Source organism: Ailuropoda melanoleuca, chromosome 2 (genome assembly GCF_002007445.2).
Source record: "Ailuropoda melanoleuca isolate Jingjing chromosome 2, ASM200744v2, whole genome shotgun sequence".
Classification (NCBI taxonomy): domain Eukaryota; kingdom Metazoa; phylum Chordata; class Mammalia; order Carnivora; family Ursidae; genus Ailuropoda; species Ailuropoda melanoleuca.
In genome coordinates, this window is record NC_048219.1 from 164,203,208 (window position 1) to 164,230,251 (window position 27,044).

A 27,044-nucleotide genomic window follows, 5' to 3' on the forward strand; every position below is an offset into this window, starting at 1 on the left:
TCCCGGCGCGGAGGCGGCGGCGACAAGGCAGGCGCTGGTTCCCTCGTTTCCCGGCGGAGGGCGCAGACCGACGCGCAGTAGGCAGCCGCGGCTGCCTCGGCTCCCGATTCTGGTAACTGCGCGGAGTACTTTCGACTTTGGAGATAGGAGGGCTATCGCCTCCCCCACCCACCGCCTCCGCCCACCACCCACCGCCTCCGCCCCTCCGAGCAACTTTTCCCGATGCCTGTGAGCTCCCCCTTCGCTCGGAGCCGGCCGTCCGGGCCCGCCGCACCGCAGCACGCGCGGGGAAGGCCGCTTCTCCCTCAGAGCCGGCGCGGCCGTGGGTCCAGAACAATAGCCCGGGGGTCCTGAGTGGCAGGAGTACCAGCACTGCCCGCCGGGCTGCGGGTGGGACAGGAAAGGGGGCTGCGTGGGGGGCGCAGGACGGGGGGCATCCCTGGATGACGTCCCTGGAGCGCTCGCAGCGCCGGCGACATCTCAAGCAGCTCAGCCCGGGCCGCCCGGAGGCCGTGACGCGGAGGCAGTGAGGGCGGTGGGGCTGCCGGTCCTCCAGCTGCGGGTCTGGGACTCCTGGGACCCCAAGTGGCTCAGGCACGAGGCTTCGATTACGGGCAGAGTGTGCGGTGAGGACCGGGTCTCCTCGTCCCGGGGGAGGCCGCGTGGGGGCGTCCACAGCAGGTCCCGCGAAGGTGTAACTGAGCCACAAACTTTTGCCGTCTCCCGCGGACGCAGCCACCCGCAGCCCGACTCCAGCCGCGGTGCTCATTTAAGGTGGCGCAAGTCCTAGCGGAGCAGGCCGAGCTCGGGCCCCGCTTTTGTCCCTGAGGTCCCGCTTCGGCGCGGGACCTCCTTAAAGAAAAGCACGTGGGCAGGGGCCGCGGCCCCCGCAAGACGCCTGGGGTGCCGGCTTACACTCGTGGTCCCGACCTGTGGCGGGAAAATGAGGACGCGTCCCCGCTCGCCTCGAGGCCGGTGAAGCCCCTCTTCTGGCGGCACCTCCAGTCCCTACCGCGCACCTTGTGTCTCCTTCCTAAACCCCCGGACCCGGAGAACTCCCCACCATCTCTCTGCCAGAGCCGCCGGTCCCCCTTAAGAAGTATTGGTTGTACGGCGGCGCCAGAGGGCCAAACTAAATTCGGTTTTGGGAAACGCGCTTCGGGGGTAATTCTGGAAATCTTGGGCCGGTGCACAGACAGCGGGAAGCCGCGTCAGCCTAGTGTGCCCCGAGGTAGGCCGCCGTCTACTCGCCGCACCTACCCGGTGGGTGGCGTGCGCGCAGCCATCCCCTCAAAAGCGGAGGCCTGGGAGGAGAGGGAGCCTCTGGAAGAGAAAGGGTCCCAGAAACTAAACCTGCCCCGGCCTAAGTCTCAACGCCCAGTTCCCGGAGAACCCCGCACCCAGGCGCCGCCCACCAAGTTCCAAAGGAGCCCGAGGCGACCCAGGAGGCGGTCGGAGGCCAGCGAAGAAAGGAAGCGAGCTTGATAGTAAACCTTCAGGGAGCCACCCTGGGAATTTTAGGCAGCATTTTCTTTTCCCTGTTTTTTGTTTCCCCAAACCCCAACTCCCCCACCTCCCTGAACGAACGGGTTAGAGAAAATGCACAATTCGAAGTCTGTGAGAACAAAGTGGCTCAAGTAAACCAACTCGTGGTGGTAGCTAAAAGGGTTTTGGCTGCAAAGAAACAAACTGTAAGTTTGATCAACAAACTTTTTAATCTGTACTTTCACGTCGGAATGGGAAGGGGGCTTTGCAAAAAGCAACTACCACTGTCAAAGTCTGAGCCCGTTTTCAAAATGGGGAGTGGCGCAATTCTTATAAATATCTTAACAACGATAATAATGCTATTTCTTCCCTTACCTTGGTGTTGAACTGCAGAATCCTCCTCCGGATCAGTGTCCAGGAACTTAGAAGAAATGATGATATTAGGACTTCAGTACTTCTGGAAAAAAAAAATGCAAATGGTTTAGCCAGGATCTTTCCTGTCTGATTCGTCACTATTATTATATCTGATGATGCGAATGGTTGGAGCGATTCAATCTTAAGTCATTAATGAGCTATTTTATAAACACTACTGTCTGAAGATCTTCATTTACATTTTGAGAAGGATCACTTCGCTAACCTCACATGCTTATGTCAACAGCATGATTATGGGACATCAGTCACACTCTTATAAACAACACAGCGGTATTGTTAATGAGTTAATATTTTATAAAGTGTAAATATTTTATTATGTTTTGAAGGGAACTATTGATTCTAAATTATTAAACCCCTGAGAAAGGTGACTTAAATAAAGTATACAATTAAGTACAATTAAATGTACATGGTGGCTAGTTTGTTTTCAGACTCTGCACCCTTTTAAATTAATTGATTTTCTCATTATTAGAATTTCTTCTTGTCCGTTTTTGATAGTGAACAAAATTATCATTTTGGGCAAAAGAACTCAAAATATATAAAGGTGCATTTAGCATAAAAGAAAATATCGGAAACTATGAGTTATTACCAGAAATGTATTTTGAATATTTCCAGATTTATATTTAGAAACACATTTTACAAATTTCTTTCGATTTAAAAAAGGAGAATTCTAGAAAGTTTTATGATATATGCCCGGTGTGTTTTTTTTTTCCCCTTGAGTTTTGTCCCTAATAAAGGCCTTTTCTGTTTCAAATTACATAAGCTTTTTACTGAACGATTTTTGTATTGACCTTATTTCAACTGAAGTAAGCAAATTATTTTCACCAAGTTTAATTTTGACAATAAGAAATTTTAAATAGCATTTTTATCTTTTGCTAAGATTTCCTAGTTTTTTAAAACAGCAAATAAATTATGATTCAAAAGTTTTGTTTGGTTTCGTTTTATATTCCTCAAGTGGTTATTTCTAGACATTTTTAAAACAAAATCACACTCAAGAAAATAATTGGTTTTAATTACTTTTGTTTTTTTTAATAATTTGATCCAAAACCCATTTTTGTACAGATAGTTTGCTCCAGTGCTCAAAGCATAAAGTTCACGTTGGGGGACATTTTTATCCCTCAACTTGCTTCTCACTGACGTTTCTGTCGGGAATCTATTAAGACTTTTTCCCCTCTCCTCACCACCCCCAATTTTTTTCATATGTCATTTAGTCAAAGGTCGCCTGTCTTTCACAATCACACTGAGATTTGTTATTTTTAAAAATCAACGGATCTTTATGTGCTGGACTTAAATATACATGTTTTTGCTTATTTTCATGTTCTCCCCTTTTTTCTCTATCTCTTGTCAGGCCCTTCTCCTTTTATGGCCTGCACTTTTAATGGCAGCATTTCTTGATTTCTCTCCTCTGGACACCGAGGTTTCTACTGCGCTAGCTCTTGACTGTGGCCAACCTTCCTACCCCAATGACCGCGCAGGACGGCCTAGGCCCGACTGTCCCGGCGTAGGGTACCGGGTGCCCGGCGTAGAATGCCGGCTGTAGCTGGGCCACCCACCCACCCAGCTGAGGGCCCAGCACCCATCACCAGGCTTCCTGGATTTCAAATCTGGTCTCCCAGGCAAGGAGGCCCTTATGGCGGTGCGCTGCCTCTTGGAGAACACGGGAAAGTTGTGCCGCGTTTTCCCTCCACTCTCTCACACACAAGAAAAACTCTACGGGAATTGCCGGCGTCGAAAGCCTTCTATGGCTCCTAGGAACCCACGCAGGCCTGCCTCTCCCCCTCTCCGCGCCCCCCCCCCCAACCCAGGGCTTGCTCTGCTGGGGGCGAGAGGAGGGCGGGAGGGAATCGTTTATCTCAAATGAAGCCCACACCAATTCTGAAGCCAATTTCCGCCGCGGACTGTCCGGGGAGAGTTAGGCGACCAACATTTTCACGGACCGCATAACTGCCCCAGGCTTGGATTGGAAATTGGATGTGCCAAGGGGACTGGGGCCCGGGGCCAGAACGCCCCGAGGGGAACGCGCCTAGAAGGCAGATCAACTAGGGTGGGCTCGAGCCCTTTCCCAGACTGCTCCGGGGCGTCTGGGGACTGACCAGAGCGCAGGGGGCGGGGGACACTTACTTCGTTATCCGCACGCCTTCCTCGCTGGCATCAGAGCCGGACAAATCCCAACCCGCGCCAGGCAAAGATAAATTACTCCTGGCTGCCCCAGCAGCTCTGGGGCCTGGGCGGGGGCGGAGCGGTGAGCAAGCCGTCGGGCCGCCTAAGGTAGGGGTGGTGAAGGTCCTGCTCCCATCCTCAAATCAAAGAGCCCCCGCGGCCCCGACGGAGAGATGATTCCCCGGGAGACGACTGATTGGGGATGCGTGGCGGGCAACTAGTTTGTGTTAGATGGTGAGCTGAGCACCCAGGAGGTCGGTGGGTCCGAAATCAGGGGAACAGACAATGCAGACGCCCAGAGGGAGGGAGGGGACACGCGAAAGTTGGCCCAGGAGCTGCCTCAGGCGACGACTGGGAGCTTTGTGTACTGGGGTCCCAAATATGGAGATGGGAGAAGGCATCGGGGGTGGGCGCTGCCTACCCTGAGTAAGGAAAGCAAAGGGACATGATTTGAAGGTAAAGGAGACTTTGGCTGAAGATGTGGATGTGTTTTCTCCGCGGCCGCGTCCTGGGAAGCCCAGGAAGGCGGAGGGCCTGCGGGCTCCGAGCACAACTCCGAAGACACATGACAACGCCCCCAGGCTCTTGGATCCTTTCACTCTTTTTCAGTCTAGAGCTTAATAGCTGGATCTCCTGCAGCATGGCAGGGAGAGAATGACTGCCCTGCTAAACTAGTTTTTTTAAAAATAGAAATCGACTTTAAACGATCAGTAACAAGGCTATCGGGGACAGAAAACGAAACGCCAAAGGAGCTGTCGTTGTCTCCCCGCCCCCACCCCGGGGCGGCCGGGTTTAAGCCCGGAGTCCCGTTCCCAACCCGCTGCGTTTTCTGTCTGGAAACACCGAGCAAGGAGGACGGGGTCTGTCCCATCTCTAATCCCGAGGCCCAAGGTAGCAGCGAAGAACCCCGCGACCTCGACTCATCCTTACGGCCCCGTCGCCTCGGAGCCCGGGACACTGCCCGGGTCCCTGCCCGGGTCCCAGACCGGAGATAAGGCGTCCTCTCCCTACAGCGCCACCGCGTGGGCTGCGACCGAAACCTGCGGCGCCTGTTCAGTCAGCTGCGTCCCGGAGCTGGCCCTTCCGCGTCGCCTCAAACCCTCGGGTTAAGGATGCGGCGGGGGATGGGCAGGTCGCCGGCCCGGGTCACAGCCGGACCACCCTACACAGAAACCTGCCCGGCAAGCAAAACCTCGGCGGCATCCCAACCCCTTGTAATGAAAAGCATACCTGGAAAGTCCAGGCCACGGCGCCCCACCCGTGCCCTAAACTACAGGCAGTGCAGCCTGCGTGCTGAAATTCGCGCCCACCCGTAGCAGGGGCGAGCGGGCGCAGGAAGCCAGGTCCGAGGCAGCCCAAGCTCCAGCAGCTCCGGGAGCGTTTAGCGACCCTGGGCCCGCGCTGGTCTAGAACTGCGCGGGAGAGAGCGAGAAAGACTGCTGCGAGACCCAAGGTGCCAAGCACTTACTGGGACCGAGGACGAAGAGAGTAGTCGGTCTATTTGGCGGTCCAAACCCTTCTGGAGTGGCGAGGAATCTAGAGGGTTTCCTGGGCTGGTGACTCGCCTGTTGTCTCCGTCTCACGAAGCCCCACGGAAACTCTCTTAGTCCGTCAAGGCTTGACCCCCGGGTTAACTCCCGGGTGTCTGTGACAACGGTGTTCTGGGGCTCGGTTCTTCCCCGCCCCTCCGTGCCTTGCCTCGAGGCCCCCCGGCGAAGTCCAGCTGAGCTAAGCATCACCTCGAGCTGCCCCAGCGCTACGTCGGATTTGAGAGCCCCCATGTCGGGCTCAGAGGACTTCAGTGGGTAGGCTGGGGCTTATTTTTAATAAATTCAACTGTTCACACGCGCGCGCGCACACACACACATTTTGGGACTGTCAGCTACTGAAAGGGACAAAGACCCAGAAAAGTGTAAATTCACCTGGTGCCTATCCAATTACAAAACTCCTAGCCCCACACAAAACAGAAGTGAGCCCTGGAGGCCTGAGCGGTCACGCCTGGCGGCCGCCACCAACCCACTCTTGCAGGACGCCAGCCTAGCGGCTAGAACAAGCGCGCTCTCGCCGGGGCCGCAGGGGCCGGTGCCCAGCTGTACCCGCGGCGGAGCAGCCCCGCCAGCGCGCTGAGTTCTGGTGCCCATTGTGCGCCTGGCCTGCTCACCCACACCCTCATCATTGCCTGTAACCTGTTCGCTTCTAAATTCTAATACCCGTAGGCCACGCGGAGTTATCTCCAAGCGTGCCAGGCCCGGCACTCGTGCCAAGTGGCTCACCTCAGCTCGCTGCGCCTGCCTTTGCCGCCGGTGCCAAGTGCCGGACGAGAGGCGGCGGGTCAGGACGCGGACGCCGTCTGCTCACCTCCAGGAGCCGACAGTGGGTGCCTGCGGCGTCGCTGGTCCAGCCCTGGGGCTGATTTAAATAACTAATAAGCTCAGAGAAATTTTACGAGGGGAACTTTTCCTTTTAGTATCAATAAAGCCTAGTAATTGGGTTCGTTGGTTACCTAAGCTCGAGTTTCCTAGTCTGTCTCTCCTCTCTCTCTCTCTCATTCAAAAGCAACGTTTAAAAAAAAAAAAACCGGCAACTGTGCGTGCGTTTGTGTGGGGTGTGCAAGTGTGAGTATGTGGAAGAAGTTGTTTGTTTCAAAAGTCCTTCTTCGCCTGGAGAACAATCGTCATTGTCGCTCTGTGGTGAAGAGTTTTGAAAGGTGAACTGTTATTATTTCAGAAGAAAAAAATGTTGATAACAATTCAAGTCTCACAACACAAGTATAAAACAAGGGAGGGAGGTTTCTAAAGATTTTTCCCTTTGGATGTGACAAAGACATTTGCAATGCTTCCCTAATAGTCTGCATTTTAATTAACTTTTACTACATTTTGACTTCAACTCCTGGATGGTAGTGGTATCTGCTGTTTTCAGTAAAGCCTTCTATACCATCATGCACTCTAAATTTTTGTTTAAATTTTCTAATCTTTTTGAAAGCTTGTTCTTAGTCATAAAGAATTTTTCCACCTGGGAACCATGCCTCAATTTAAAAATATAAAAGACCTTTCATGTATAATAACTGCAAATAGCCCATTCGTTTGTGTCCACGGAGTTGTTGGCGCCTATACAAAATCTCAAAAATCTGAAGGCAATCTAAGCATGTTTCTCTCCAATCATATATATATATATATATATATATATATATATGTTTTTACTTGCTGTATGGAAGTAAAAAAAAAATCTTTTAAAAGACTTTTTCGAAAAGCATTATGCTAAAATTTAACTGAACTCAAATTCCCTACCAGATACAACATAACTAGTGCCTGCCAACGTCAGCCTAACGAAATGAAAAGTCTTTCTGAATCAGATTACTGTTGGGGTCAGAAGCTAGTCAATGAAAAGCAATGAGAATTCAAGTTTGCAAACCGTGGAGGGTGGAGGAGGCAGCTCCCCCAGTTCCCAGGAACACACCCAAACCTGTACGCGTGTATCTTCAGTGTTTACATATTATGGAGAACTTCTCCTTTTCACTTTTAGTTAGAAAACCGATGAGCTCCCCTTCGTTCATCTTGTTTTAGGCTGTGAGACCCAAAGTCAGCTCGAGGGTCGCTTTCTGCCAGGTAACTTCCGGAGGCCCAGAATTATTCGGGGATAAACCCAGTCCTTTGCATATTCAAGGCAGAGAAGGGCGTTTTGCGGGCCCTTCCCAGCGCCACCACTTCCCCAAGCTCTCCTCCGCACCCACGGGCTGATGGTACCAGAGCGCCTGACCCTCATCCAGCTTCTTGAGATCGCGCCATGGTGTCGGCATTTGGCTGAAGAGGGAGTGAACCTTGAGCTACGAGTGTATACGCCCCGTTTCCCGCTTTCCCAGAGGGTTATAGACAACTTCCCTTCCCATTTGTTCCGGCTGAGCGCCTGTTCCCACCCATCCTCTCCAGTCTTGCCATCGCCAGGCTCATAGCGCCCCACCATAGTGGCTACATGCTAAGGGCACTCACCCCGGCAGCCCCTTGTCCCCCACGCTGACCAAGTTCGGGGAGGACGTGTCCTCTCGGTGCTGTCTTCCGAGTGCCAGAAGTTGAGAACAGTGGCAGGGAAAGATGGAAGGATTGGGAAGGAAAGTTCAGGGCTGAGTGGGGTAACTCAGAGCCTCAGCGATGAGTACCTCAGCCTCCCCAAACAACCTGGGGCCTCCCCTTCCCTCCCTGAGCTTCCACTGCAGGTCCCACCCTGATCTGCGGGTCCCCACGGAGCTGCTCCATCAACCAGGCTGTCCCCTGGCTTTTAAGGATCTCCCCCTATCCCATACCTTCTGGCTATTTCGAGTTTTGGTTTCAGTTAAGCTGTTTTCTAAGGTCATAGAAGTGCCACTTTTTTTTTTCTGTGCCTCATTTACACTCCTTTCTTTAAAGAGCATCCCTCAAGCCCAGCTTCCGCCAGACTCTGTGCAATCTCCCAGAGCTCTATGTGCAAGAGGAGAAGTGATTTGTCTGTTTATAGCAGGTTTAATTAAGACGGTTATGTGCCGTGAACTCTTCGGGCCCCAATCAATGCATTTTGATTTGGAAAGTCAAATAGAATCACATCTTGCACTTGTGGGTCCCCGGTTGGCTGCCCAGGCTGGAGATAGATGCTGTTGTCTGTCTACATTGGCCGCACTGGACCTGAACAAGTTTTCCCGCAAATCTTGTCACCCTGCTTGTCCAGATTATCCCCAGTTGGATCTTCCGGCAAGACCAAGGCCTTCTTGGTCAGGGCAAGAAAGGCTGAACACCGAGAGCACTCCTGGGGCCCTTCAGCTGAAGAGACAGGAGCTGGACTTCTGTGGATCCCGCTTCCAGGCTACCAAAGCGCTCCCTAGCCCCAAGCCCTAGCCCTCCGCTCTCCTTCACCCCAACCTGCAGAGAAAGCCAGGGAGGCAGGCAAGACTTTCCTTTTCCCTTGTTGTGCATCCAGTATCCCAGTATCGTTCCTCCCCCGAACTCTATGACTTAGGTGCTGGGCTGCAGCAGAAGCCTTTTTCTAATTTGTCATCATCCAAAACCTCAGACAGTTGGAGTATATAACTTTAAGGGCTTCCAGGGATACAATGACTTCAGGAGCTCAGTGGAAGGGGGTGGGGAGGCTCAGGGTCGGGGACAGGGACACGAGACAGACATCCCAATTTGCTTTCCTGAACTTTCCTCCCTCTGCAACCTGGCTGCACTGGCGTGAGCAGTGATCCACTCTTCCTCCTGCCCCCTCCCAATTCTCCCCCCACCCCCGCTTCCGGAATGTCCCGCCACTTCTTCAGCCCTTGGAAAGGAAAGGGGGTGAGTGTGTCAAAGGTCGCTCAGCCTCCTCCCCTCCCCTGATGTTGTCCAGCTACCCAAGACTCAGGGGCCGGGGCCCTGTGTTGCCTGTGGTGTTCGTCATGACACCGCATGGGGTGTGTGCACCTCTTCTGCTCCTCTCCTTCCCCTACGTCCAGCCCCCCACGATAGCACCCACATTCCCACCACTCCTGCAGCTCTGACCCCCCGAAAACTGCGGACCTGCCACTAACTTCATCATGCCATCTATAATCGATCCCCTCAGTTTTCAGTAGATTTGGAATCCAAAAAGGATAACCATATATATAGATAGGTAGGATTGGGGGGGGGTTGAAACACTCTGAGCATGTCTGGGGGGGGTGTCTCAGAGGAGTTGTCCTGAAAGCAGCTGGGAGCAGTCACCTTTGCTGTCACCAAGGCCTTGACGGGGTCGACTTTGGTGGGCTGTATGTGCTAGGGCTCCGAGGGCAAACCCCCTCTTTGGCCTCCTGCAAGCAGGGCAGAATTAGGTTGGAGGGTTGAGTTTTAGGGGCCTTTTAAAAAAAGTGGTTTTATTTTTGTAAAGGACTAATCCTGGTACTAGAGGGGTGCAGCAGTTGGCCCCAAAGTAGCCTATGACTCGCTCCTCCCCCCTGTTGTCAGGCAGCAGTGGGTGACAGTCTGGCATTAGCTCTGGTAACGCTGCCTGGCAGGGCTTTGGGCCTTGGCGTCCAACTGAGGCCCAGTAACCCCCATAATGCATACATCTTGCCTAGGGTGTTGTGTGTGCGTGTGGGTGTGGGGAGAACTGGGCTGGTGCTGTATTCACCGTCGCAGCGCCTTCTGCACGGAGCTCAAGTGTGGACGCAGTGGATGAATCCCTGAATCAGCTCCACAGCAGAGGGGTCGAAGAAACAAACAACTCCGTTAAATGGGCTGTAGGCAGCTGCGGCTGACTGCCCCCTCCCCTCCTCTGAGCAGGCGTGAGGTGGCCTGGGAGCCCCGCCAGCAGCCCCAGCCCCTCAGGCGGAGCTCGGGTCCTGGCAATCTCTGCACTTTGTCATCACGCCCCAGTATTTGACATTCGCAATTATCTGCAAATACCCTGATCGGTTTGTATATGAAACACTTTTTTTCCTGCCTTAAGGTTGGAATCTGGTAAGTTTCAGACAAGTGGTTGCGGGGGGAGGTGACCCGGGGGACCGCGGGGGACCAGCCCGGTGAACCCGTCTCGGCTAGGTAGGCGACGAGAAGGGACAGATCTGCATACCGCCCCCTCCTCCCCCAGCCCTGCTCAGATGCAAGGCCGCACAGAGCTAAGGAAGGGCCAAGGCCGCGACCCTCGGGTCCTCTTTTGAAAGGAGCGCCCCCTAATCCCCGTGAGAAAAAAGGTGAGGGGGAGCGGAGATCCCACCAGAGTCAAGGCCCGGAGGTTAATCATCTTGATAATCGGAAAGGGCGCTGCCCGGCCTGGTTGCTGTCACTGAGAGTGTCAGTCACCAGCTCTCGACCCCGCCGCAAAAATTACCTGCTCAAAGAGACATCCCACGGAGCCCTCCTCTGAGCTCCCCGCCCGCTGTCTTCGGGAAGTAAACCGCGCCCTCGTTCAAAAGAAGCGGATGCCCCTTTGACCCTCCTCCTCCCCCAGACGGTTCCTAAATCCAGAAGGGCAGTGCCAGCTCCGGGATCGCTCACAACTCCTACATCGCAGCTTCCGGGCTACCTGCCTATTACACAGCCCGTAAAAAAAAAAAAAAAAAGAAAAGAAAAGAAAAGAAAAAAAAGAAAAGAAAAAAGAAAAGAAAAGAAGAGAAAAAAAGAAAGAGAGAAAGAAAGAAAAAAAAAGTGGTGGTGGGGGCAAGGGAGGATAAAGGAGAGAAATTACGTGTCTGCCTTTTCCTGCCGCCGTAGGAGCCTGATCCCGGCCCCTGGCTGATCTGAAGGGCGTCGAGCCCAGAGACGGTGAGGCAAGACCTTCCTCGTGCGAGGTGCGCACAGCTTGAGTGCGCTGGGACTCAGCGTCTTACTGGCCAACAAGCCCAGCTACTTTGCTACGGGTATATTAGCAACTTTAGAAACACCAAACCGTTCAGTGAAGCCTCTTCTCCTCTCACTCAACTTGCAGCCCTGCTATAGACACTGGGCTAAATTGCTTTTCACACATATTACTCACATTTTCCGGGACAGTGGGAGGAGGAGCAGGTTAGAGAAAGGTGGGTGGGTGGGGGATATTGCAACACCTTCAAGAAAAATCGGGGGGGGGTTTATAAAGTCCGTCTTTGTAAGAGCCCAACCACCAAAGCACTGGTATATTCTGAAAAGCAAAGAGAAGACAGAAGCAGGTCGAAAACGAATCCCTCCCTCCCCCAACTCCCAAACCCCCCAGCACCCCCCAGCCCAGTTCACCCGGATTGGGAATGGCCAGTGCGCTGAATAGACATCAGCTCCCTCGGCTCCTGCTCAGTCCAGGCGGGCAAGGAAGCGTGGGCGGCTCTAGAAGGTCGTTAGTCTGCCGTGGTGCCCCTGACCCACGAGAGCCCCACACTGGAAAGACCGCTGAGGTTGCAGCTGAGGTCACCTTCTCCATTCACAGGTCGCAAACCCTGTGCCCAAGGCCTCCCGGGGAGCAGACTGCGACGCCCAAAGCGTTAGCCTTCCTTTCCCCGGACTCCTTGGAAATTGGTCTGAGGTGAGGCCGGCTGCGGACTAACCATAACCCACCGGGCTCCTTAGATTAGGCCCCGTCTCAGCCGTGGATGCCAAGACTGGGCACAGGGGCCTCAGTATGTACCAAACTGGTGTGTTTCCGCCTGGGTCAGGGGGGTAGGTCACGACCTCAGAGCGGCCAGGCGGTGGGGTGACACCCCCTGCGCCTCGTGCTACCTCCAGGACTGCTCTCGGCCTGAGGAGAAGGCAAAGGCAAGGTGCTCCGTGACCGGTCAAACCTTCACCCCCGTTTATAGTCCTTTTTTCATGTCCTTATCTTTGTTAGATAGGTGTATGACTGCTATCTTCCAACAGCTTATACTACATAAAATGCCCCGAGGATTGGACGAGACTTCGCAGATTTGGCTTCCCGGGTCACCGCTCTTCGGCGTTCTGCTCCCTACCCACTGTCCGCGCCCGGAAGAACCCGGGGCAGAGCCCCCTTTGGCAGAACTGATGGCTGTTCGGGCCTAGGGACGTACTCATCGCCCAAACCTGCGCGCCAGAACTGCAACCTCGCCGGAGCGCCTGCCGAACGCACCCTCCACAAGCTGGCGTCCCCGAGCACGTGCAAGCATCCTCCCGCTTTGAAACAAAATCGCCCCGCGTCTGTCACCCCAAATGGCTTTGCCTTCGGGGCGCTACTGGGACCCAAGACCAGGGCAAGAAGTCCCGAAGACGAGGGTCGGAGGCTGGAGGACTTCGCTGCTCACCTTGACTCGAGACACTCGAAGGCCCCAATTAACTATCGGTTGTATCAGGGCCGACGGGTGCAAAGTGGCTGCGCCCCGCAGAGGCACTCGCTCCCGGAATCCGGGTCTCGAAGGGCATCTGGTGTCGGGGTAGACTGTACTGACTACCTGCAGCGCGCGGAGATCGCAGGCGGGGAAGAGGGCGCTGTGTAACCGGACGATCGGTTACCTCTCCGGGGATCGGCCCTGACTTTGTTGGTAACTTAAGAAGCGCCTCTGAACTCGGGGAGCGCGTGTTGGGGCACCCCCCTGCACAGTCCCCCACCCCCTTCCTTCCCTGGCCTCGAACCTTACCATCCTGCCCCACCCCCCACACAGCCCCGCCTGTTAGAGGCGCGCGGCGGGCACTCGGTTTACGGAGCCGCCGTTTCAGATGTTTATTCACAGCTAATTGCTTATGCAGGAAAATGCTCGTTACCCGGGCCGAGCGCTTCCGCCCTGCGCTGGTCGACCCCGCCGGCGGCAGCTCGCTGATCCCACCCGCGAATCCACGAAGGAACCGGCGGCAGGGAGGCGGCTGTGTGTCACCCAGGGCCGCGCCACCAGCACTGCTCCGGACTCCCGGTAGGGGGAGCCTCCTCGGGCGCCGGGCCAGCCCGGGTCCAGGCCTCTCCGGTCGGCCTTGACGCCAGCCGCAACCGGGAACGCGGCGCGCGGCGGCCTCTTCACCTGCCCTTCAGGGGAGCACTGCCAGCGGAGAAGGAAACACAGGGCCGAGCCTGTTCCTGAGACCCGGTTGTTGCACAGCAAAGAAGATAGACATGACTGAAGTATATTCTTTAGGTCCAAATATAGTTAAGGAAATTTGTAGGTGAGATCACCTCCTTTGACCATATCCAAGGGAGGAAAAATATATATATATCTTTCAGTGATTAAGAACTATTCTAGAGCCTTTAAAATTTTTTAAATTTTAGGTGATCTAATCCCTTCTCATTGTGTTTCCAAGTCATCCAAGAAGCTTTAGATGGTCCTAGCACAAAACAGCTGCTGAGACTTTCCTGCATTAATAGCACCAAAGATTCCCCTTCTGACTCCATATACTTAAGGGTTCAGAAGCTTTCATTTTAAGATATGACCAATGTCTAGAGAACAACCCAAATCCAGGGTAAAGGGGAAAGAGGTTAGCCGGACTGTGAATCCACAGACCACCCTACTGTGCCCAGTGTGGAGGAACACCTGAGCTTGAGGGGCCAGAGACTTCCTGGAGAATGCTCCCACAGAGAAAGCCTGCAAGCTCTCCTTCCACAAAAAGCCATCCTTCCTACAGGAATCCACAACTCAAAAGGCCAAGTCATCAAAACCTCTTCAGAGAGAATCCCCTAAGCAAAGAATGTCACACTTGGAAGGAAACTTCAAGACCAGTTAGTCTAATGGTTGTAGTTTACTGGTGAGAACTTGAGCTGAGTAGAGGCAAAGATTCACAGTCCAGATGTAGAAAGCCCCTGAATGCTGAGTTGAGACTAGCTCTCCTTTTGTGACCCTCAGTCCAGTACAGTTTTGACTACAGGACACCAGAAAGGCATTTTACTGTTGTTGCTATCCTTGTAATTATTAATATATTTCCACATATTTTAGGGTTCTTAGTAAGACATACTCCTTTAAGAATATTGCAACAATAGTAAATCTGCAAGGTCTGTATGAAAAGAATATTACAATTGGTTCAAGGGAGGCTGAATTTTAGAAGTGAAGTTACATAATAGCGTTTGAAGCATTTGGGGGAGAGACTAAAAAATTGTATTGTTTTATCCCAATTTAAGAACATGGGATATATGAATGAATGAACAAAACAGTACAAAAAAACAGGATCATTGGTATTATAAAGGCATTCTTTTTTTTAAAAGGCATTCTTCTAAGTTGTGTAATTTTTCTCTAAAAAATCAGACCTAATTTAGTGCATGTTTGTTTATAGGTTTTGAAAGTATTAAATTCTGATGTCATTTTTAAGGACCAAAGGGAAATAATAATTTCTAAAATCAGATTTGAAAAAATAAAAATCTAATTTCTAAAAAGTTGAGTTAGCAATGGCACAAGAAATTTTTTTGAATAAAATATGATAAGATAAGCCTAAAAAACACTCCCCACTGGGTTTGTAATAAACCCTGAGATATAAATGATATGCGATCATTCTCTCAACAATTACTTTATTTTTTTATAAGGTCAACACAAAGATTGTTATTTACAAGGACACTCCACTATTCCTTTTTTGTATCTGGTTCAAAAAGGCAAAGAGATACATTATCAAATGGAAATGTCTCAGTCTCTTTCCATAACTAATGTCTGATGTTTAGCAAATGGCACTGTGATGTCATGGAAATGGGTATTGGACAAGGTACCAATTGATTTATTGATTTTCCTTCTTCAAAGTCCATTGGGAATTGGGGAGAAGAAGGAAAAACATAGGTTGGCTGAGATGTGCAATATTTATACTATCATACACATGCAAAAATTTATTTGGCTGATAAAATTGATAATTCAGAAGCATTGCTTACAGGAATTCATAAAGGAATGACATGGAGGTCACTCAGTTGATCAACCTGCTCCTCCCCCGCCTTGTCATTTTACTTGCCCTTCCAATTTCAACCTTACAGAAGTCAAAAAAGACCAAGTTTTCAGTTAGCCTATGTACAACAATGGGAGCAGGAAGGAGAAAGGAGGCTGGGAGGGTGGGGGGGGGGAGTTGGGGACAGGAAACAGAATAGGCACTTTTGCTTTCAAACGCAGCAATGGTATAAATGCAGCTCCAGGGCCTTGACAGCCTGGCAGTGTCCCTGAAACCTAGCATTTGCTGTGGATTTCACAAGGGGTGTCCGTGGTCTGTGGGCTGGAGTGACCTCCCACCTGGGAGGGGCTGAGACCTTTCTGTGGCCTACACCTGCAAAGGTTTACAGCTAACTCAGGACAATAATGAAAATAATGCTGCTCTGATTGTCTTTGGTTTCACAGGAGAGGTTTTCAAAGCCAGGCTCTTTTTCAGCCTGAATCACTGAATAGGTTTTTAAGGAGAAAGACTTTTAATCCGAATCCTGTTAAAAATGCCAACTAAATCGCCTGGAGAAACTCTACATTGTAACATCTGCCTAGGAATTACCACACACAACAGTATCTACAGCAAAGCTGAAAATAAATGAATAAAAACAAACCTCAGACTTCCTCTCCCCTGGCACTCCCTATGGGTGAACGGCACTGAATAAGGGGGGAGATTTACTATAATGCATTCTAAACACAACTGCATATTGGCTACTTTGTTTTTCCTGTTCCCTCCCCCTGCTCCAAGAAAAATTGAACATCTTTGTCTTCCAGAGAGAGCTTTCTATTCATCTAGCTCAGTCCTCTGGGTTTAGCATCATGATCTAGGAAATCCCTGCTGGCTAAGGTGAGTTGACTTTTTCTCTGCCTTGTGCCTGAGGGAGTGCACAGAAGGATATGGCAAAGCGAGTTTCTTTTGCTCACCACCCTAGAAGAGGGGTGTGCTTCCAGAACATGTAGTTCATTTTTCTCTAGTCATGTCTCCTCCCCCTGAAGCTGGACTCTAGGGATTCTCCTCTCCAAGAGAAACTGGATGAGGATGCCCATAAAGAAGGATCTGGAACACTGCCAACATCCTTCTCCTCAGAGAAGGCTCATGTCAAGAAGATGTTGGGTGTGGGAGTATGATGGAGAGAAAAGTAGAACTATGACCACTTTTAAGGAGGTTATGCCAGTATGTGCTTAGACCTGGTGCAGAAAACTCTTTTTTAAAAAAATGAAACTTATTTTAACAATAGTTTCCATCTTCCTGCAATGATAAGTTTAATAACTCTTAAAAATTCTTAAAATCTGTCAATATTGGTGGGCAGTGAAGCAGTGTGCCTCAGGACTTTAAACCTACACAGTAAGTCAATTCTGTCTTTGCCACTTACTAGCAGTGAAACCTGGAGGAAGTTAACGCACCTTTCTGAACTTCGTTTCCTCTATCTGTCAAATGGGCATAATACCAACAGCTATCTTATAAAACTGAGGATTAAATGCAATACTACATGTAAGTTGCTTAAAACAGTTCTTGCAACATAGCAACAACTTAAAAAATGTTCACTATATTATGATGTGGGAATTGCTGATCCAATTGGCTCTCACTTTCTCTCAATTCATACTGCAGATCACTGAATGTGAACTAGGAGTTGAAGCTTGGATCACATTACTCTCTTACATCCATTTCTTAAGACAAAATAACACAGGGAGCCTTACATTACTTCATCAGCAATGAAGTTTTTCTGAATTTTAGTAAGCATTTCTCGAGACCATTTTTATCAGCTGTCCTGTACTCTTTCTGTCCCTACACCACAGGGTCCTGAGCTGGGCAAGATGGGCAGAGATTACGAGGGCTATCTGCCCAGAACTCATTTCAAAGTCTTCCATACAGGGCTATACTCAGGCACGTGGAACTTTTCATCATACTGTCCTTGAGGTGTGACATTATGTTGGCTCAGGGTACAGGAAAAGAGACTCAGAGACCATGTCCTCTGGTCTTTGTTTGCTGCTGCAGGGACACATGGTATGCCAAATGGGGAGAATCCCTTAGGCTGACTGTGAGAAACAGCTCTCTCATCCCTTTGCACTGAATTTGCCCAGGGACCAATATTGTCTTATTTGCTGACGACCAAGAAAACGCTGCCACTTCCTTGTTACAGCCACCTGATTTTATGAAAGAAAATGATTACACTTCGCTACGTTGGGCAGTATTCTCCATCCAGTGTACACATTCCTAGGCTGTACTCTTTGTAGTCCGATTTTTCTCTGGGCTGTGTTCTTTTAGCTGCACCGAGAGCACGAGCAGCCCCAGAAGGGGGCAGTGGAAAAGCACAGGATTCTGGAGCAGCAATGCCAAGCCATTCCCTTCACCTACCTGGAAAGCCAAATGCAAAATGGGGGAATCACGCTTGAAGCCTCAAAGGTGCTTTGTGCCTCTTTTTTTTTGAGGGTTTCTCAAAGTCCACACACTAAGTCAAATTAGTTTCACTTAGGCAGGCTCATTCTACACCTGGCCTACCACTGCCTTTGACTTGAGATGTAGGTATTAAAATGCAGAGTCATGAGGTCCAGGAAGAGAATGTCAGAAGGAGAACACCCAAGATGCTGTTCTGTCTGGTTCTCTCTTTGACTCCATGTTTTGTCCCTTCGGAGCTCAGCCTAGTTATTTACATCAGTTTGAAACATTCATACAATAAAATTTCAATGACCTTCCAGACCATGTTCCCTCCCACAAACCAAACATAAATTGATTGCTTTTAACCAGTCAATTCTCTACTGCAGCTTAAGGGAAGATGCCACCAACACTCTGGGAACCCTTGTCCCAAGATGAAAACCCTCAGGTTCTTTGGATTGGGTTGGGTTATTATAAACTAAAGCTGACCTATGGAGCCCGAGGTGTCAACTCTCTCTTTCCCTCCCCTCCTGCAAAACAGCCATTTGTTTTTATGTTTTCTGTAGATAGCTTCAGTCCCAGGGAAGGGAGAAGGAGATTAAAAAAAAAAAAAAAAAAAAGAGGAATGCATAAGGCTAATAGCCACCAAACTGGATTGGTGGAAAGGCTCAGGCTTCTGTTGACATCAGGAACACAGGTCACTGAACCATTTCAATTCAACAAATACACTGAGAAGCTACTGACTCATACATTCTTTTGCTCTGCTATCCTTCTGTTTTAAGGAATAATGAAAACAACGACAAAAATAATAGCCTTGAATGTTATTAGGCACCTTACATGCATTATCTCATTTAACACAACAATACTGTCAGATACATACTATTATCATTCACCTTTCATTTTCAAAAGTGAGTTCAGAGCTTAAATAACTGGCACAAGATCACATTGCTAATTAAGAGTGGGGTTTGTCTAGCAGATCTGAGCTACTCAGACTTCCTATCTGGTTCTATCATCAGCTTAACAGCAAGAAGTCAGAGATAAGTTTTTATGCATATGACCTTATTTAAAGGTACCATTTAACAAACATTTTGAAGTGTGTTTTCAGGCCAGGAACAGCCCCTGGCACATCAAAAAATGCATCATGTGCACTTTCTAAGAACTTTCAGCCTAAATCAACTATTAAAAGGACCACATACTGCTGGACCACAAAGATGGTGGACAAGGGTAAGCAAACAGATTTTGTAGCCAAATATACAAAGACACAAGTTCATATTTTGGAGTGACAACAGTAGAGGCGTAGCCTATTTGGATATCAAGTCTTCGAGGAGAAGTGGTCACTATCTCACAATATTTAGGGCCTGCTTCTTGGAAAAAGGGGTACCTCTGATGCTGATGGAATTGAGACAAATGAACAGAGTTGTCCACAGTGGTGGGGGGAGCAACCTGGTGTAGACAATGAGGTTCACAGTTTACTAAGGACATAAGGTGGTCTCACCAGGGTAGTGGTCAGAACAGCCAACAACAGTCACATGGAGAGTGGCAAGTCCGGGCAGAAGTAGTGTTTTCTAAGGTCGCACATTCAGCTTATTACTGATACCCCAAATCCCCCCATTAGCTTTTTGTTCTTCTGTATTCATGATTACCTTCCCTATGAAATCTTCCTTCAAATATTGTGTAGGACGGGTGGCACGGTGGTCTGACAGATGTGAAATCATTCAGCTACAATGTGAATAAAGTTCTCAAAAATGTATCAGTGGGTTATGTATTATATGTTTAGAACTATGCCAGATGGTATGAGGAAAGCAAAGAATTTGTAAGAGTACCCTCATCCTCCAAGCACCTGGAATTCATTCAAGAGACAAGATTCACTCAGGTAAAAGAGTTGGCAAAAACTAAAAGGGCATCATAAGGAGTGTGATACAAACAAAATAAGTGATCGCAGAAGTGATCGATGAGTTTAAGAATTAAGTCCAGTGAGGTGAGATGTTAACTAGATCTGGAAAGATGGCTGAGACTTAAGTGGGCTGGGGGCACAGGGTGTGGCAAGAGCAGAAACTGGGTGCCATGAAGAAACTGTAACATTCTCCATAAAAGAATTGAAGGAAATTATGTTTGGTAGCTAAAGTAAGACTGCATATGGAAGTCTCAAGTATTACCCAAAAGAAAAGAGACTTGATGAAGAAGAAATGAGAGCCACAGTACTCCCAACTGCCCCCCTTCAACTTCCGAGACATTTAAAACTGACTCCATCCTTTCATTATTATAAAAATCATACATATTTCTTGTAAAGACATTTAAAAGTATGTGTAAGAAAAACCACAGCTTGACACAACAACAGAAGAGAAAGTTAAAAAAAAAAAAGAAATATAANGAATTTTTTTTTTTTTTTTAAAGATTTTTTATTTATTTATTTGACAGAGATAGAGACAGCCAGCGAGAGAGGGAACACAAGCAGGGAGAGTGGGAGAGGAAGAGGCAGGCTCACAGCAGAGGAGCCTGATGTGGGACTCGATCCCATAACGCCGGGATCACGCCCTGAGTCGAAGGCAGACGCTTAACCGCTGTGCCACCCAGGCGCCCCCTGCCACCCAGGCGCCCCCAGAAGAGAAAGAATTNAAGAAGAGAAAGAATTAAAAAAAAAAAAGAAATATAAACAACCCTAATAATTCCACTTGGTAAATTCTGAGGTAAAAGATGGGTCACAATGAAAAGGATTTTGGAGGGGCACCTGGGTGGCTCGGTTGGTTAAGCGTCTGCCTTCAGCTCAGGTCATGATCCCAGGGTCCTGGGAAGGAGCCCCATGTTGGGTTTCCTGCCTAGTAGGGAGCCACTTCTCCCTTTTCCCCTTGCTTGTGCTCTCACTCTCTCTCTCTCTCTCTCAAATAAAATCTTTGAAAAAAAAAAAAAGGATTTTGGAGAATTATCACAACAGCAATATGCAGGACGGCTTTGAGGAACAAAAGATGAGTGGCAAGAAGAAAAATTAAAAGGGTAGTAGGACTAACAGGCCTGTCTTGAGGGCCAAGTCCAGAGCAGGAGTAGTGGGAAGGGGGAGAAAAGGCCAAATCTGAGAAACTTTCCAGAAGAGGCCACCATCTGGCATTCTTCTGATAACTGAAATGGCACAGAGAGCTCCCCCCAACCCCACCGCCCAAGCCTACTGGAACCCCAGCTCCTGGAGCATCACCACTGGAATTCTTGCTTGGATTTTCCCCATCTCAATCATTCCCTTCCAGAGCCTGGATCACCTAACATCTCACAAAATGGTCTGATCCTAGTTAGATGGCCCCAAAGGCCAAGACGGTGCTAATATTCTAGAAATTACTATCTTCTTGAGAAGACACTGGAAACTGTTTTCCAGCTTTTCAGAGATTGTTTTATGAATTCAGACTCTTGTAATGACCTCCTAAGTCCTTCTCCAGATTGAGCAGGTGTAGAGGGGCTCCAGGTCAGCCACGTGCTGGAGGGGCATCTCCTTTGGAGAAAGAAACGTAACTCCCAGTCAAAGCAGCATCTCTATTTCATGGTGTGGCACACCGCTTCCTCGTTTGATGTCTCTCTCTCTCCAATGGCGGTCACTTTCTCAGTTGCTTCCATAGTTCTCCTCTCATTTTCCAGCCCTGCTTTACATAAGTCATCCTTCATCACTCTCTCTATAACCACCAGCAACCGCCTTACCTCTAAATGACTTTTGAATGACAAACCAAGAGCCAAACTCTTTTGATAGTAGAGACTTTTCTACGGTCTTCTGTGAAAAGGGAGGTGGATAAATCTTCGGAAATATTAGCACTCACATTAATAGCAACTCCCATGGATGTAACAGTAAAGAGCTTGCGACAAGCCTCAGGTTTTCATCTAATATTGTTCATTTCCCTCTGTCACAGGCCTGCCAGGCTGAAGCCTACATTTCCCAGCTCCCCTTGCTGCGAGCTGTGACCATGTGACTGACTTTTGACCAATTAAAGGAGAGATGTGATGGGTGCTACTCTTGGTGTTAATTTTGAGAGGATCAGGCATGTATCTTCTGGTCCCATTTGCCTGCCTGACAAAATATAAAAACTGGAGAAGTCCCTTTGAACCTAGTTATCAGATTCAAATGTTGAGGATAGCAGACTGTCCTTCTAGTCCTATGTTGCCAACCTCTGGACTATTACATGAAAGAGAAACAAGCTCCTATCTTGCTTAAGCCACTCTACTCAGGAGTCACTTTGTTATGTCAGCCAGCCTGGAGCCCGACTAGTGTTATTCTATTTTATTGGTAAGGAAACTGCGAAGTCAAATAACTCCCTTAGTACCATTCATACAATCTTCCATGAAGATATCATAACAGAATGAATAAATAGGGAATGCCACAGGCACACAAAAGGCTTGAGGAGAATTGGGGGAGGCTGCCTAGATAAAGAATGAATTCTGGCCTGAAGGTCAGAAAAGCTGAATTCTAAAAATCACATCAGTTATCATTTATTGAATGTTTACATGATGTTTACAATGAGCAGCTACTACGTAAATGCTCCCATGTATTATCTGACTTAATACGGATGAGGTAGATACTTTTTATCCCTATTATGCAGATGAGGAAACCAAGATCAGAAAAGTGAAAGAATTTGCCTAAAGTCACAGAACAAATAATTGTTAGAGCCCAGATTTGAAGCCAAATCTGATTCCATCACCTGTATTCCTGGCGATGATATTGATACTTCAATGTCTTTAATTCTTATACTAGACCACTACTAGCTAAGTGACATTTGGCAAGGAATTTTCCATCTCTGGATCTCTTTTTCCTTAATTATAAAGTGAAGGCACTGACCATCAGTTGGGCCTTAATTCCATCATTCTGTTGAATGATTGTGGTTCTAAGTTTGGCCATGCAATGATTTGCTGGGATCTAGATAAGTGGTTGAACCTATTTTTCCAACATGTACCATGTCAGTGATCATGGTGGTCTGTTAATATATCACAAAAGTGTGGTCATGTCCAACAAAATATTCTGTGGGACTGACCCAGAGATCATTGCTACTATTTCCCCCAGCCCTCTGGTTCCCTCACTTCTCTGCCTCACATTTCCTGCTTGTTCTTGGCTGCCATTTCACAACTACCAACCTTAACACAAGTACATGCTGGAAACTGAGGACTTGCCCTAGATCTTCTAACATTTCCAAATGACGCCACACCCACCACATGTATCGTGGCTTTTATTCATATCATCCTCATCATCACCCTACTGATAGAAGCTCTTGTTTCCTCTTCTTCCACTGGCCCACCTCTGCAAGAGGGAGCGTCCTTGCGCCGTTCCACCCTGAAGCAGTGGGCTTTCAGCACCCTCTGCTGGGCCTCTGCCAGCAGCTCAGAACCTCCCTCTGTGGAGGAACCTGCTGGGCCTCTCGGACAGGGACCAAGGAGGCTGCCTGAGGGCATTAAGCAGAGGCACGGACTCCAAATGCATTCCCGCTGACTGGAAGGCAGTGCTCCAATTTTGCTCCTTCCGTGGATGCCCAAATGGCAGCTTTCCAAATCTTGACATCTGGGCCCATATATTATTTTTCTGATCTTTAAGGGGGCAGAATTGTTTGAATTCAGGAAACTGTGAGCCATTCATTCCCTGGCCCAACTTGGTGGCTCCTCTGTATACAGGTAGAGGCCACCAAAGACTGGAAGCCATGCTTTCCAATTAGATCGTTCAAGATCCATCCCTAATTCTGTCATTTAACAGCTTTCAAATGCTGGTCAAGGCAATTTTTTTTTGGGTTCTTAGCTATAACATATGGATAAAAATCTATACATGCTTCGCCTGCCTCACAAGATGTTGTGACAATAAAAAGTGATAATTTGCTGAAAAGGACATTGAAAACTGTAAACTACTATGCAAAATCCAGCTATTCCTGCTTTGAGATCAATGTCTATGCAGTAATCTGCAAAGTCCATTTAGAAAAAGAATAAAGCAAATTCCTACAAATAAAATCTATTATCTGAAATGTTAAAATCAACCAAATCAATAGAATTATTCACCTTCCCAAGCCTGAGTGGGAGACTGAGCTTGGATGGAACATTATCAGTAACCTATCATGTACATTCTGCACATAGAACCTGGGATCGGAAGGTGTAAGGATCACTCTGGAAGCTAATCCCAAACCAAATCTCGTTAGAGACGTGGGGATCTGCACCTGGCCCCCGCTCTGTTCCTCCACCATGGGAGTCAACAGGAGGGAACTTAACCAACTGACTCAAAATGCCTGGGATGGGAAGAGAGGGTGGGGGTTCCTGTGTGCTTACCCAGGCTGCCAACCAGATACACTGGGGAGTCTTTATGACTCCCCCTTGCATTGAGGCTACCCTTTTCTTCTGGTAACATTGTTGCCTTTGCAGTTTCATTCCTTTGGCCCCTCTGCCCATGCACTGGACTACAGCACCTGCTGGGTGGGGTCTGGCCTCCTAGCCACTAGAACAGTGCTGTCCAAGAGCAAGATAGTGCCATATATAAAATATAAAAACTGGAGAAGTCCCTTTGAACCTAGTTATCAGATTCAAATGTTGAGGATAGCAGACTGTCCTTCTAGTCCTATGTTGTTAGGACTAAAATTACATTTTTACCAGCAGCCATCTTTAAAAAAACACAAATAAACAGGTATAATATTTTTAATAATAGATTTTAGTTATCCCAATAGATCCAAAATATTTTCACATCCACATGCAATCAATATAAAAATTTACTAATGACATGTGTCTTAAATTCTTTTTTTTTCATGATAAGTCTTTGAATACCAATGTGTATTTTATATTTATAGCCCTTCTGAATTTGGACTAGCCGAATTCCAAGGGCTCAAGAGCCACATGTGGCTGGTGGTGTCGGATTAGACAGCGCAGCACTAAAGTGTATCACCCAGTGCCATTTCATTTCCTATATCCTCAAAGCCAAGTTTCCAAGGCTTACGAGTGCCAATAAATGACCTGATGGAAGCTATCTGTGGCTCAATGGTAACAAGAGGAAATTAGAAGCGTCCAGCCTCTCTACTCTTCCCTTTCCTTTAAAAACTACCCCACCACACACACACACACACACACACACACACACACACACACACACCCTATACACACTCTTGAACCAGCAGGTTCCTTCCTCTCCTCCTAGTAACTTAGGCATTTGAATGAGAACAGTGGCTTAACCTAAAATCATGCTGCTAAGGTGAGAATTTCAGGTCAGTTGCAGAGGGACAGTGACAGATGTGCTGGGGATATGGGAAGCCCTTGCAGGTTTCCTCAGAACAAAAGGTGGGGGTGGCTACCTACCTCCTTAAGAGTAGGGACAGGCCTATCCAGTGCAGCGGCCAATACAAGGGCTTACTGAGGGTTCCGGTGGTTTAAGGACAGCAGAGTTCGTGGATGTAATCACCTCCAGTGTTTCTTGGCTCTCAATTTAATTCAACAACCATGTGTTGAGTACTCACCAAGTATCCTGCTAGACAGTGAAAACTCTGAAAATAGGACCATCTCTTCCTCATCTCCGTATGGCCAATGTCTCAACTGGTGAGTTTATACAACTTCAGCCAAAAGCAAAAGACATTTGATGTTTTCATTTTCCCGTGCAGCTTTATTTCAGATAAGTAAACATTTGGGAGGCTTCCTTAAGCACTGATCTCCACTGGTGGATCTTCCTGCCTCTCCTGGGTGTGTGCGGGAGGGAACTCCAGGGTGAAGACCACAATTCAGTCTCCATTGTCTGACAAAGGAGGGAACTAAGGTCGCCAGACCTTGAATAAACTATAAAGGGATTTTTACAGTTGGGTACTTTTCACGGGGAGAAGGGTGGGGAGTAGTTGGACGATTACTACAATTTTACAGAGCTTCGTCTACTTCATCTTTAAAGAGCCAGACAGAACTCCACGCTGGGCTGTGGGGAAGAAGGAGTCAGAGAAAAGGAGAAGAGGAAGACCCAACAATCCCTATGCAGGGGAACCAGTGGGCTTTAGGACCCAACTGGCCAGCAGAAGAGGTCTGTGCTCTCAGAAATGCATCTCAAGCTTTCAATCCCCTACAAGCTGCCAAACCTTACAGATCGTTTTCTAAACTACAAAATTACCAGCTTAAAAACAGTAAAATAAAATAGCCAGGCCAATCCGTAAAGCATCCCACACAGCACTTTGTAGCTTGTTACAGAGGAACCTGGAACAAAAACCTCTTGGCATGGGACATCTCCTCCCAGGGAATCACAAAATGGAACTCTTTTGGAAAACAGAAACGTCTTGTCATCTCATCTGTGGTCCATGTGAACAGAGCTCCATCAGGAAAGAACCATGCACAAAAGTTCATCGGTAAGTCTACTGTTGGCAACCTGAAGGTATTTTCCCATGCATCCCATAGAACCGGTGTTGTTGATTAGGGCCTCAGCCTATCCCAAAAGGACTGTTTAACCCACAGCGCTGCTGAAATAGGATACCTTTACAGTGACAAATAGTGGGATGTAATGTCATTGCCACACTAGGAATTAAGCACTAGAGGAAAATAAATAAATTGAAAAAGAACTTGATATTCAGACTAAAAGGTAAGGCAGAGGGAGATCCCATCTATCACCCATCTCTCACACCCACAACAGAGCGCCTGTGACCCAGAGCCCCTGCCCCACTGCCCCACTGAGGGCATGGGACTGTTCCTTCCAGGCTCCCACTGCCTTTTCTCTCCTCCAGATGACCAAAGAAAGAAATTTTCCCCAGCATTTGCCATCGGACTAATGCAGTTTCTTCCCCAATACTGCCCCCTCCTGGAGAAAGGAGCTCTCTCCCCAAAAGGCTGCTGAGTTAAACTTGCCCCATTCCTGAACAGGAGCAGAAAGGAATCCCCTTAGAAAGGAGCCCAAAGGAGGGAAGGGAAAAAGGAAGCCCTGAAATTATTTTCTGGGTGAATCTCTTCTTTGAACGTGAGGAGGAGAAACCAAGAGAGCTGGTGTTGGTCCCTCAACCTAGGAGGTAGAGCAGGTCAGGGATTCAGGAGAATTCTGAGTTGTTCAATAACAGAATGTTTATGAATACTAAATCTACTATCAGTGAAGTTGACACATGCTACATTTGATAATTATTTAATAAATCTGTGTGAATTTCAATGTTCTAGTTTTCTTTTCATTATATTGAAACAAACATTTTTGTCAGATCTCAATTATTTCAGTAGGCCCCAGGAAAGCTATAGAGCCCTCAGAGTTACGCCTGTTGGCCAACTGTTCCTAGCCTTCTGGGACACAACACAGTTACCAGCACTGAGTGCTGGGCTTGTCCTTGGATTGATGTTAGCCTCAGTATGGATCTTGTCAAGATTCAATTGACTTCACAATTTTAGGAAAATTTTTTG

At 48.5% G+C, this 27,044-nt stretch overlaps 1 protein-coding gene across 3 annotated transcripts in view; it reads right to left on the bottom strand.

The window, feature by feature from the left end:
• SATB2 (SATB homeobox 2) overlaps positions 1-5,291 on the bottom strand; it is a 191,395-nt gene extending 186,104 nt beyond the window's left edge. Inside the window, exons 1-2 of one of the 3 annotated variants that reach the window (XM_034654917.1) lie at positions 4,036-5,291; positions 1,861-1,942 (exon numbers count right to left, since the gene is read on the bottom strand). The gene's annotated coding sequence lies outside the window, so the exon portion shown is untranslated. Of the gene's footprint in view, positions 1-1,860; positions 2,745-4,035 lie in introns of those variants that run through there. The other 2 variants (XM_034654915.1, XM_034654916.1) reach the window with 2 other exon arrangements.
• Positions 5,292-27,044: the final 21,753 nt, after the last annotated feature.